Here is a 9,851-nt window from a genome sequence, read left to right on the forward strand (position 1 = left end):
TAAGGGAAATAAGACTAAAATAAATATAAACAAGGAAAAGGAGAGAGAGGATGAGTATAGGTATTGCAGGAGAAGGAGCTGACATTTTTAGCCAAGAGAGCAGCAAGTGCAAAGCCAGGAGCTGGAGAGGAAAGGGACTTCCCCATTGGTTTTTGCCTGTTTTGCTGCCATCCATCGTACCTATTTTTATACTCCCGGCAGTCTCTTCTTGCAGGCCGTACATCCAGCTAGCTTTCTTAAAATATTTCATACTACTTGTGTTGCCATATTTTATTACTATTACTGAACCTATTTCTTTAATACTTTCATGCTCTTCATGGATATCTAAAGATTTTTTTTCTCCATGCCCACCAAGTTTAGCAGTATGACATGGTTTTTAAACTTTTAATCAACTCGCCAAAGCCTGCAGAGTGCCTTTCCTCATGTCCATGCCTATAAATTGTCCACATTCCAGCAATGTCATTATGCAGCAGTGTACAATATTAAAAAAATATTTTGTGTGGTGAAATGTATAAGAACTTAAGTGTAAAAATGATATATTCACTCTCTATATATATTTTTACAGAATGTTAGATGCCTCACTCCTGCCGGCATTCAGTCCTGCAATGAAATCCCTGGTCTGTCTCTCATGAAGATCACAAGAGCTTATTTTGTTTTGCTTTTGACACTAGGCTTTCTACTTCCATTGTTGCATCCACTTTGGTAGAATCTTGATGAGAAAATCATTGTCCTTACTACATTTACTTTTCCAATCTAAGATGGTAAGTTTTCAATTACATTCATCTAGTTTTTCTTTTACATCCCTTCTAAGCTTGCTATGATTTCTACCTATTCCTTTCTAGTTTTGTATTTTTATTTTTTTGTGTTTTGGCTTAGTGGCCTCACTTCCTGGGAGACCTGAGCTGGTATACTGACTAGGGGGAAATTTGACCAAGGCACCAGGTAAAATCTCCTATCCACTTTCTTATGAAGCAGTATAACATCAGGGAGATGGAGTGATGAGGTTTAGAGTGCAGTGGAGTAGGAGAGTTTGCTAGTGACTACTTTCAGAATGAGAGCTGGTGTCATCCCAGCAGATTAGTCTGGGTAAGGAATAGCTTTGCTCTAGTGGGGAATTTGACCAAATCTATGATAAAATAGTCAGAAATGCAAACTGAATATTATTTGACTAAAATAAATAGCTTTTCATGGGATGTTTATCCAACACTGTATTTTTGGCTTCACAAGTGTTATAACCCTGTTAAATGGAGCACATATAGGTAAGCTGAACGTAGGAAAGCCAGTAATAGTTTCTAATTCCAGTCATGAGGTGGAGCTGTCTCTATTCTTCAAGACCAAAATCATTCTGCAGAAGTGGTCAAGTGGATCCATGACCTAAGAATGCCACTGGAAATGTTAGAATTCAACCAGAGGTAGTTTTTACTGTGTTGTCATTGTATCAACCAAAGGACTACTTTAGAAAGTTATGTTGCTTGGAATAACATTATAAAGCCTTTAGGCTTGTCAGTACTGCAGGCTTATGCATTAGTACACTTTTTTTCTCTGACCTTCTGCATGACTTGAATTTAGAATTGGAGCAGGCTTTACAGTATGTGCCAAGGAACAGAAAGCAATGTGCACCATCCTTTGTGTATGACTTGCAACTTGGAACAGGCAGCTGTTGGTATGGAATTTATATTTAAATGAACAGGACATAGTCAGTTTTGGAAAAGCCTTGTGCTGTGATTCAAGGACCTTCAAGTAAAAGAAGGACTGTTGGTTTTCCTGATTTTTTTTTTTAAACTGGAAACTTTCAAAAGTGAATCAGGAAGTTGATTTGTGAGTTTTGTGGAGATAATGTTCACTCTTTAGGGAATTGTTCACACTTTTTTTCAAAAAGTAGAACTGGTGCTCAATTTGGTATGGCTTGCCTGGGAACAATGAGCAGTAAGTTGATGTACAAGATACAGCCTAAGAAGGGACTTCCAAGATGGCTGCACACTGATCAGCAGCTTGATTTCAGCTATCCCATTATGAGAAATAGCCAGTGATATTGACTGATTCAATAAAATTCAGTTACTGGCTAGTAAATACACTGCCTGGATGCCAGTAAAGAAGAAATGTGAAGAACCTGAAAGAAAACCAACCAGAAAAGATGAAGAGAAAACATTATCTGGAAAGAAGAGAAAGCACTGTCTGGAAAGAAGTCTGTAGGGGTTCAGCAAAAAGCAGTTCAAGCTTCAGTTTTGGTACATAAGATGGCTTCCAGTAATTTAGAGGAGAAAATCAAATGTACTCAGAGGTGATTAAAATAAATCAAACATTGAAAGGGTGCATAAACTCCAATAACAAAAGGCTAGAAAAATAGAATAAGCTTTAACTTATCTATTCAGTCAGATGAACCACTAAAACTGCAAAGATTAGACGGTGAAATTAGGAAAAGGCTGACTGAGTATGAGACTTCTCAAGAAGAGCAATATTAAAAGTTAGAAGACAGACCTAGCAGAGAAAATTTGAGATTTACCACTGTACCAGAGAAACTGGAAGGAACAGACTGTGTTAATTTTATGAAAGCACAAATAAACAATTGGGTTGGCATTCCACGGCAGAATTTATTAATTGAAACGGAACATTAAGTGTACGATGTTCTTCATCTCACATTGCTGCAGTCCTTACTTATGGGTAGTCCGCTGTCCTCAGTTGGCCCGAATACCAAAGTATTAGGCTGACGTCGGTCATGGGCGCACAGCCCTGACATCAGAGCGTCAGGGTATAAAAGCGCATGACCGACGTCATATCCTCAGTCTTTTTTGCCGCATGGTCCGATGCAGAAGCAGCGTTGCAAGTGCCGTTCGGCTTTCTGAAATTTTTCGTTTTCAGAGTTTCAGACATACCAAGTTGGGCTAAGTACCCCGTTGGGGAGCATTTTTGTTTTTTCTTGCCTCAGTTATTTACCGGATGTCAGAAAAAGTGAATAATTGTATTTCTTGTGGGAAGCAGATACCGCATAGGGATTACCACTCTTTGTATCCCTTGCTTGGGACCTGAGCACGTAGTTGGGTGTCGGTTTTGTGCTAGGTTTAATAAGCGCACTATTAAGAGAAGGCTAGATTGCGCTAGGTTAGTCTTTGGCAAGCGGTGTAATTATAATATGCCGTCGGATCCTCCGACGCCCGCTTCCACGAAGAAGAGTAAAGACAAATCTGTAAAGCCTAGGCAGGATGATTTGTCCATTTCGGACGCCGGTCCTTTAGAGACTGCAGTGGAACAGGTGGATCCGGCTGAAGTTTCTGTTGAGTCTCAGGGGGAAACCTTGATTTTACAGGATGTGGCCTCTCAGGAGTCAGGTCAGGCTGAAGGGGCCTCTCAGGTTACTATTCTCCCTTCTTTGCCTAAGGGGGTTAGGCCTTCTGCTACTGTTTCTAGGGCTCCTTCTAAGGGCAGGCTTGTTTTGCCTTCTTCTGGAGTTAGTTCTGGTTCTTCAGGGTCTGTACCTAAGAAGCATATGCTTAAAATGGCAGAAGATTTGATTACTTTAATTAGAGGTTCCATGCCCCCTCCTGATAAGAGGCCCAGGGTAGAGCCAGAGTTGGAAATTTTGGAGCAGGCCTCAGATGATTCTGAGTCTTCTGCTGAAGATATTCAAGATTTTCCTCCTTATTCGGATTCCGATGCAGAGGATTCTACTCCTTCTGCTTCCTCCAGAGGATTTTTCATTTTCAGAAACCTTACACTCTATGAGGGAACATTTTAAGTGGGAAGGACAGGATTACTCAGATTCCAGAAAGAGGCTTAGAGAGTTCTTGTTTTTACCACAGCATAGACCCTTGGCTATTCCTCCTGTTTTGGATGTTGTTCAGAATGTTTTTTCGGAGGCCTCATTTAATCCAGATTCTATGCCTCCTGCACCAGTTAAACCGGACAGGTATTATAGGGTACCTGAGGCTCATAAATACCTATATAAGAGTCCTAGGGCAGACCCAGAAACTATTAGTCAGGGGCCTAAGGGTGTTAGGGCTTCTGTTGTAAAGAATCCGGTTCCTCTAGATAAGGAAGCTAGAGCTTTGGACAGATGGGGTAAGAAGGTGTACACCTCTTCTACTTTAGCAATGAGGGCTTTAAATTGCCAGTTTCATATGTTGAAATATCAGAATTTCCTCCTTTCTCAGCTAAAATCTAAAGTGGATGCTTTGGCAGAGGGCATAGAGTGTAAAGAATTGCAAGATTTGGTGCATGTTTCTGAACAGGTGGGGAAACATTCTTTGCAGTGTGGTTTTGATGCTTTGCAGGCTTCTTCTAGAGTGGCTGCCACTGGTTCAGTTCTTCGTAGGCATGCCTGGCTTAAGGATCAGAATTTATCTGAGCATGTTAAGTCTAGAATTCTGGATGCCCCTTTACAGTCCGAAGTTTTGTTTGGTCCTCCTGTGGAGTCTGTTTTGAAGAAAATGGAGGACAAGGCTAAATCTATGCAGACTGTTAAAGATTTTTTGCAGGTTCAACCTCCTAAGTTTAGTAGAAATTGGCCTGCTAAGGGGTGGACGTACCCTTCTTCTGATTCCCAGTCTAGGGGTAGATCTAGGCGTGGTAGGGGCAGAGCTCAGAGTACCTTTAGGCCTAGAACATGGAGTTCGCCTGCTCAATCTGCTGGTGAGGGTAGGGGCCAGTCCTTTCGTAAACAGGCCCAATGACCTGCATTTTCAGCTGCCAGATTCTTCTTGCCCGGCAGCTCCTTTGGGAGGAAAGCTAGCTCTCTTCAAGCAAAATTGGTTTTTAATCACCCAAGACAAATGGGTGTTGGACATTATAAACAAAGGTTACAAGTTTTATTTCCATACATTTGCCTCCTTTCAAGGTATGCCAGACATTCCTCCTCGGCAAAGGATGGAGGCTCACAAACAGATTTCATTACTTCTTCACATGGGAGCTATACAGCCAGTACCTCCTTCAGAAGTGGGTCTAGGGTTTTATTCCCGCCTGTTTCTAGTACCAAAGAAAGGGAACACGTGGAGACCAATTTTGGATTTATCTCTCCTCAACACTTATTTGGACATTCCAAAGTTCAAAATGTTGACATTACAACAGCTTTTGCCTCTGCTGGGAAAAGATCACTGGATGGTAACTCTGGATCTAAAGAGGCTTATCTTCATGTTCCTATCCGGCCCAGTTGCAGGAAGTACCTGCGTTTTCGAGCTGGGAATTTACATTATCAGTTCTCTGCATTGCCCTTTGGCTTATCTACTGTGCCCAGAGTGTTCACAAAGGTTCTGGCTCCAGTGATAGCCTTTTTCAGGATGGAAGGAATACAAATTTATCCTTATTTGGACGATTGCCTGATTATTGCACAAGACAAGGACGAGCTTCTTCAGCATCTACAGTATGTGATGGTAGTGTTAAGATGCCTAGGGTATTCTGTGAACGAAACAAAGTCCAGTCTAGTACCCTCTCAGGACATGTGCTTTCTGGGTGTGAGACTGAATACAGCTTCCCAGATGGCCTTTTGACCCCGGACAAACAGAAAAGTCTTTCACTTTATTTCCATCAAATGTCTCTACAGTCCAGGCTGACTGCAAGGACAGTCCTTCAAGCCTTGGGGTTCATGGCATCTTGTATTCTGGTGCTTCCCAATGCCAAATTGCATATGAGGAAGCTTCAATGGTATCTCAAAATCTATGGACACAACACTGCCAGGATCTAGACACTGTCATTCAGATAATACCTTGCATTCAGAAGGAATTTTTGTGGTGGGCTCAGGAATGTCACCTAAACAAGGGACTCTCTGTGACCCGACCAGAGGCGAGTCAGATTCTAACGACGGATGCCTCGGACAAGGCTTGGGGAGCACACCTCAATGGAAAATGGGTGCAAGACACGTGGCCTGCCAAACTTCAACATTTGCATATCAACTTGAAGGAGATGTTAGCAGTACTATTTGCATTGATGGCTTTCAAGGATTTACTTCACCCAGGGCAGGTGTTAATTCTAACAGACAACACAACTGTCATGTGGTACATCAACAAGCAAGGGGGAACTCATTCGTACCCTCTTTGCAGACAAGCAATGATTTTGTGGGAGACAGCTCTCCGTTACAACCTCAATCTTCAGGCAAGATTTCTACCAGGAGCACAGAACTCCTTAGCAGATGTATTGAGCAGACAAATAGTGGATCCTCACGAGTGGAAATTGGATCCTCAGGTATTTCAAAAGTTGACAGTGTCATGGGGAACTCCAGACATAGATCTGTTCGCTTCTCCACTAAATTACCAGTTGCCAAAGTTTGGCACAAAAAGGTTTCATCCCACAGCTTGGAAGGTGGACGCTCTGTCATTCAGTTGGAACAATCTTCATGTATATGCCTTTCCACCTCTACCTCTTCTGCCCAAGGTTCTCTTGAAGGCCAGACAAGACAAGCCATCCATGATCCTGATAGCACCGGATTGGCCTCGACAGCACTGGTACCCACTATTGAGGAGTTTGGTCCGAGAGCCTCCATGGCCTCTGCCTTTGATTCCACACCTTTTGTCTCAGGAGGGCAATCACTTTCTCAATGTCAGAATTCAGTCTCTGCATCTAATGGCCTGGCATATTCTGTTTTAGATTCTGGAGGTTCTCAGCTTCCACAACAAGTTTTGAATGTTATTTTAGAGGCCAGGAGGCCTAGTACAAGGAAAGTTTATGCTGATAAATGGAGGGGATTTTTTATTTGGAGCAAAGGGAAGGACTTTGATGTTTCCAAGTCTAATTTGAGTGCTTCCTTACAATATCTTACTGAGTTATTAGACAAAGGTTTGTCCTTCTCCTCCATAAAGGTTCATGCTGCAGCCATTTCGGCTAATTATGACTGTGACCCTCCTTTATTCTCTCATCCTTTGTTTAAGCAGTTTCTCAGAGGGGCAAAGAACATAAGACCCCCACGTGGAGCTCCTACTCCTGCTTGGGATCTCAATTTTGTGTTGGAAAAGCTTACTCTACAACCTTTTGAGCCTGCAGCTACTGCCGAGTTAAAGTATTTGTCATGGAAAACTGCTTTTTTGTTGGCCATTACTTCTGCAAGAAGGGTTTCTGAATTACAGGCCCTTATGGCAGTGGAGCCTTTCTTGATTTTTCATAAGGATAGGGTATCTTTGCGTACTAATCCTTCCTTTATGCCTAAAGTGGTTTCTAGTGTGGCCTTAAACTAAACTATTCATTTGCCTACTTTTTATGCAAATCCTCAAAATAAAGGGGAGAAGATTTTGCATACTTTGGATATTCACAGGCAGTTGCGTTATTATTTGAGCAGAACCAAGGAGTTCAGACAGTCTCAGCAGTTGTTTGTTTCTTTTGCTTTGGGTTCACAGGGTAGACCTGTTTCAAAACAAACTATTTCTAAATGGATTGGGTTTTGTATTTCTTTTTTGTTATTCCCATCATGGTAAGGAGATTCTGGCTGGAATCAGACCTCATTCCACTAGAGCTACTGCAACTTCTACTGCCTTTCTAAGGGGGTAGCTACAAAGGATATTTTGGAAGCAGCCACTTGGAGTTCAGTACATACTTTTTCTAAACATTACCACCTTCCTCTTTATTCTAAGTCTAGGGCTGGATTTGCCACTGCAATATTACAGGGCATTTTAGCAGCCCTAATGCTTTATGATTTTGCCAACCTCCCTTTCCCGTTGCTTTGGGATTCTACCCATAAGTAAGGACTGCAGCAATGTGAGATGAAGAACATAGTACAGTTTTGTACCTACCATAAATGTAGATGTTCAAAGATCCACATTGCTGCAGTCCAATCTCCCTCCTTCCCTCTGTAGCTTAGCATGGTTATATGGTTTGGGTGATGGCTGTAGTTGGGCATATCTTTTGGGAAGGTACTCTGTTTTTTGGCTGTGACCTTTCTTTTAGGGCCTTCTGACATCTGGGGCAAGAAAAGACTGAGGACATGACGTCGGTCATGCGCTTTTATACCCTGACGCTCTGATGTCAGGGCTGTGCGCCCATGACCGACGTCAGCCTAATACTTTGGTATTCGGGCCGACCGAGGACAGCGGACTACCCATAAGTAAGGACTGCAGCAATGTGGATCTTCGAACATCTACATTTATGGTAGGTACAAAACTGTACTTTCTAAACCTGGCCTTGAGAAATCAAACCAAACCTTGGTTGATAAAGATGCAATCATACCAGCATAAAGAGTTGATGCTGATAAAACTTTAGTAGAAGGGAAAAGTATTAAACATTGGTGACAGCAGTGTGCGCAAAATGGTCATTCACTGAACACCAGCCAGAGGAGAAGCAAAGTTATTCCAGCAATCGAAATGTTGAAAAGCAGGTGTGATAATCAAGCTGCTGTAGCCATCTGTCGTCCTAGTATTTTTTTCCTGGAGGTTCACTTTTTTATGCAAAAGTTTAGTGGGAATCAAAAAAATGCAACAGCTGAAGGCAGCTTTACATTCTTTTCTGATTTAAAAATTAGATTCATTTGGTGAGTACTTTTCCATGGATAGAGGCTGTCTGCAGGTGCAAGCAATTAATCTTGAGAGTTTGGAGAATTCTTTACTGAGAGAAATTTAAAGGTCTAATAACAAGCAGTTCAATGAAAAATAGTTTGAAATTATGGGAAGTGAGTATGCATTTAATAGAACATTATACAATTTAGTTTTATTTAAAGATAGCCAGTGCTGTTTTTCTTAAGGCTAAAAAAAATTAAACTTTTCTGAAAGCGAACAAGCTATTTTTCTCATCTTCGAAGGTAATAGAGATAAGAGACTGACAGACTGCAGTCAGAGTAGAAATACAGGCTGTAGTGTGCGCTTTTAGCATGGGCAAACTTGGTTTTGCATTTGGCAATGTCTGTGGATGCAGCTATTTAGGGCAGTTATCTGCAGGGTTATGTTCCATTTCTTGAAGAGGAACATAGTTTGTGTCCTAAATTAACAGGGGATGGGGTGCTTTGAAGGCATTTTTTTTTTACTTTGAGGGTTTAGTTAAAACAAAAAAAATCTTGAAAAATGTGACATAGGTTTAAATAGAGAAGAGACGAAACAACTGTACAAAAGATCAACCTGCCAATCATTAGCGTGTACATGTAACACAAAAGTTGGAAATGCACATTCAAAAAGCTGTCCTGTATAATAGGTGAGAACAATATATTGTCTTGGAATGTAAATGACCTTACAGGTATAGACTGAAAAGAAAGAGCATTGCATTGTATACAGAAATGCAGACTGCAAATAATGTTGCAGGAGATATGTTTGGAAAGCAATAAGCATATGAATTTGACAAAGGATTTCAGGATGGATATTCAGTAGAATATTTGGGAAAAATGTATACTAATTTTTAGAGATTCTCCAATAGTGATAGAGGGGGTAAAAAGGTAATTGTAGCTTTGTTGCAGAAAGGGGCTATTGGCAAGAGACAATAATTATGGTATGTATTTATATTCTATGAAAAATTCCTTTTATGGAGATTAAGAAAATTTTGGGAGAAATTGGATTTCAGCAGGGCATATTACTTGTAAGGGGGACTGAAACTGTATTTGAAATAATATGTATGCATCAGAGGGACATAGGGAAAATATAACAGAAGAGGGTAGACATCTGAAAATAAATATGAAAATATTTGGTATGGAAGATGTGAATTTAGTAGTAGGAATTCTGACAGAATTTACATATTTTCCAAGGTGCTATAACTGGACCAGCCTAGATAGAAATTTTCACATGACCATTTGCATTTAATTGAAAACTTCAACACATCCAATAACTATTTCAGATCGAGCACTAATAACAGCTAAGATACCAATACAAGGTAATGAAGTAAAAAGGAGATAGTGGTGCTTTCCCAGCTATCTGTTAGAGGGGACTTTGAAGTATGAAAGGATTAACCCCAGTGAA

The sequence above is a fragment of the Protopterus annectens genome, chromosome 3.part0, assembly GCF_019279795.1.
Source record: "Protopterus annectens isolate FY-2018-M chromosome 3.part0, PAN1.0, whole genome shotgun sequence".
Classification (NCBI taxonomy): Eukaryota; Metazoa; Chordata; order Ceratodontiformes; family Protopteridae; genus Protopterus; species Protopterus annectens.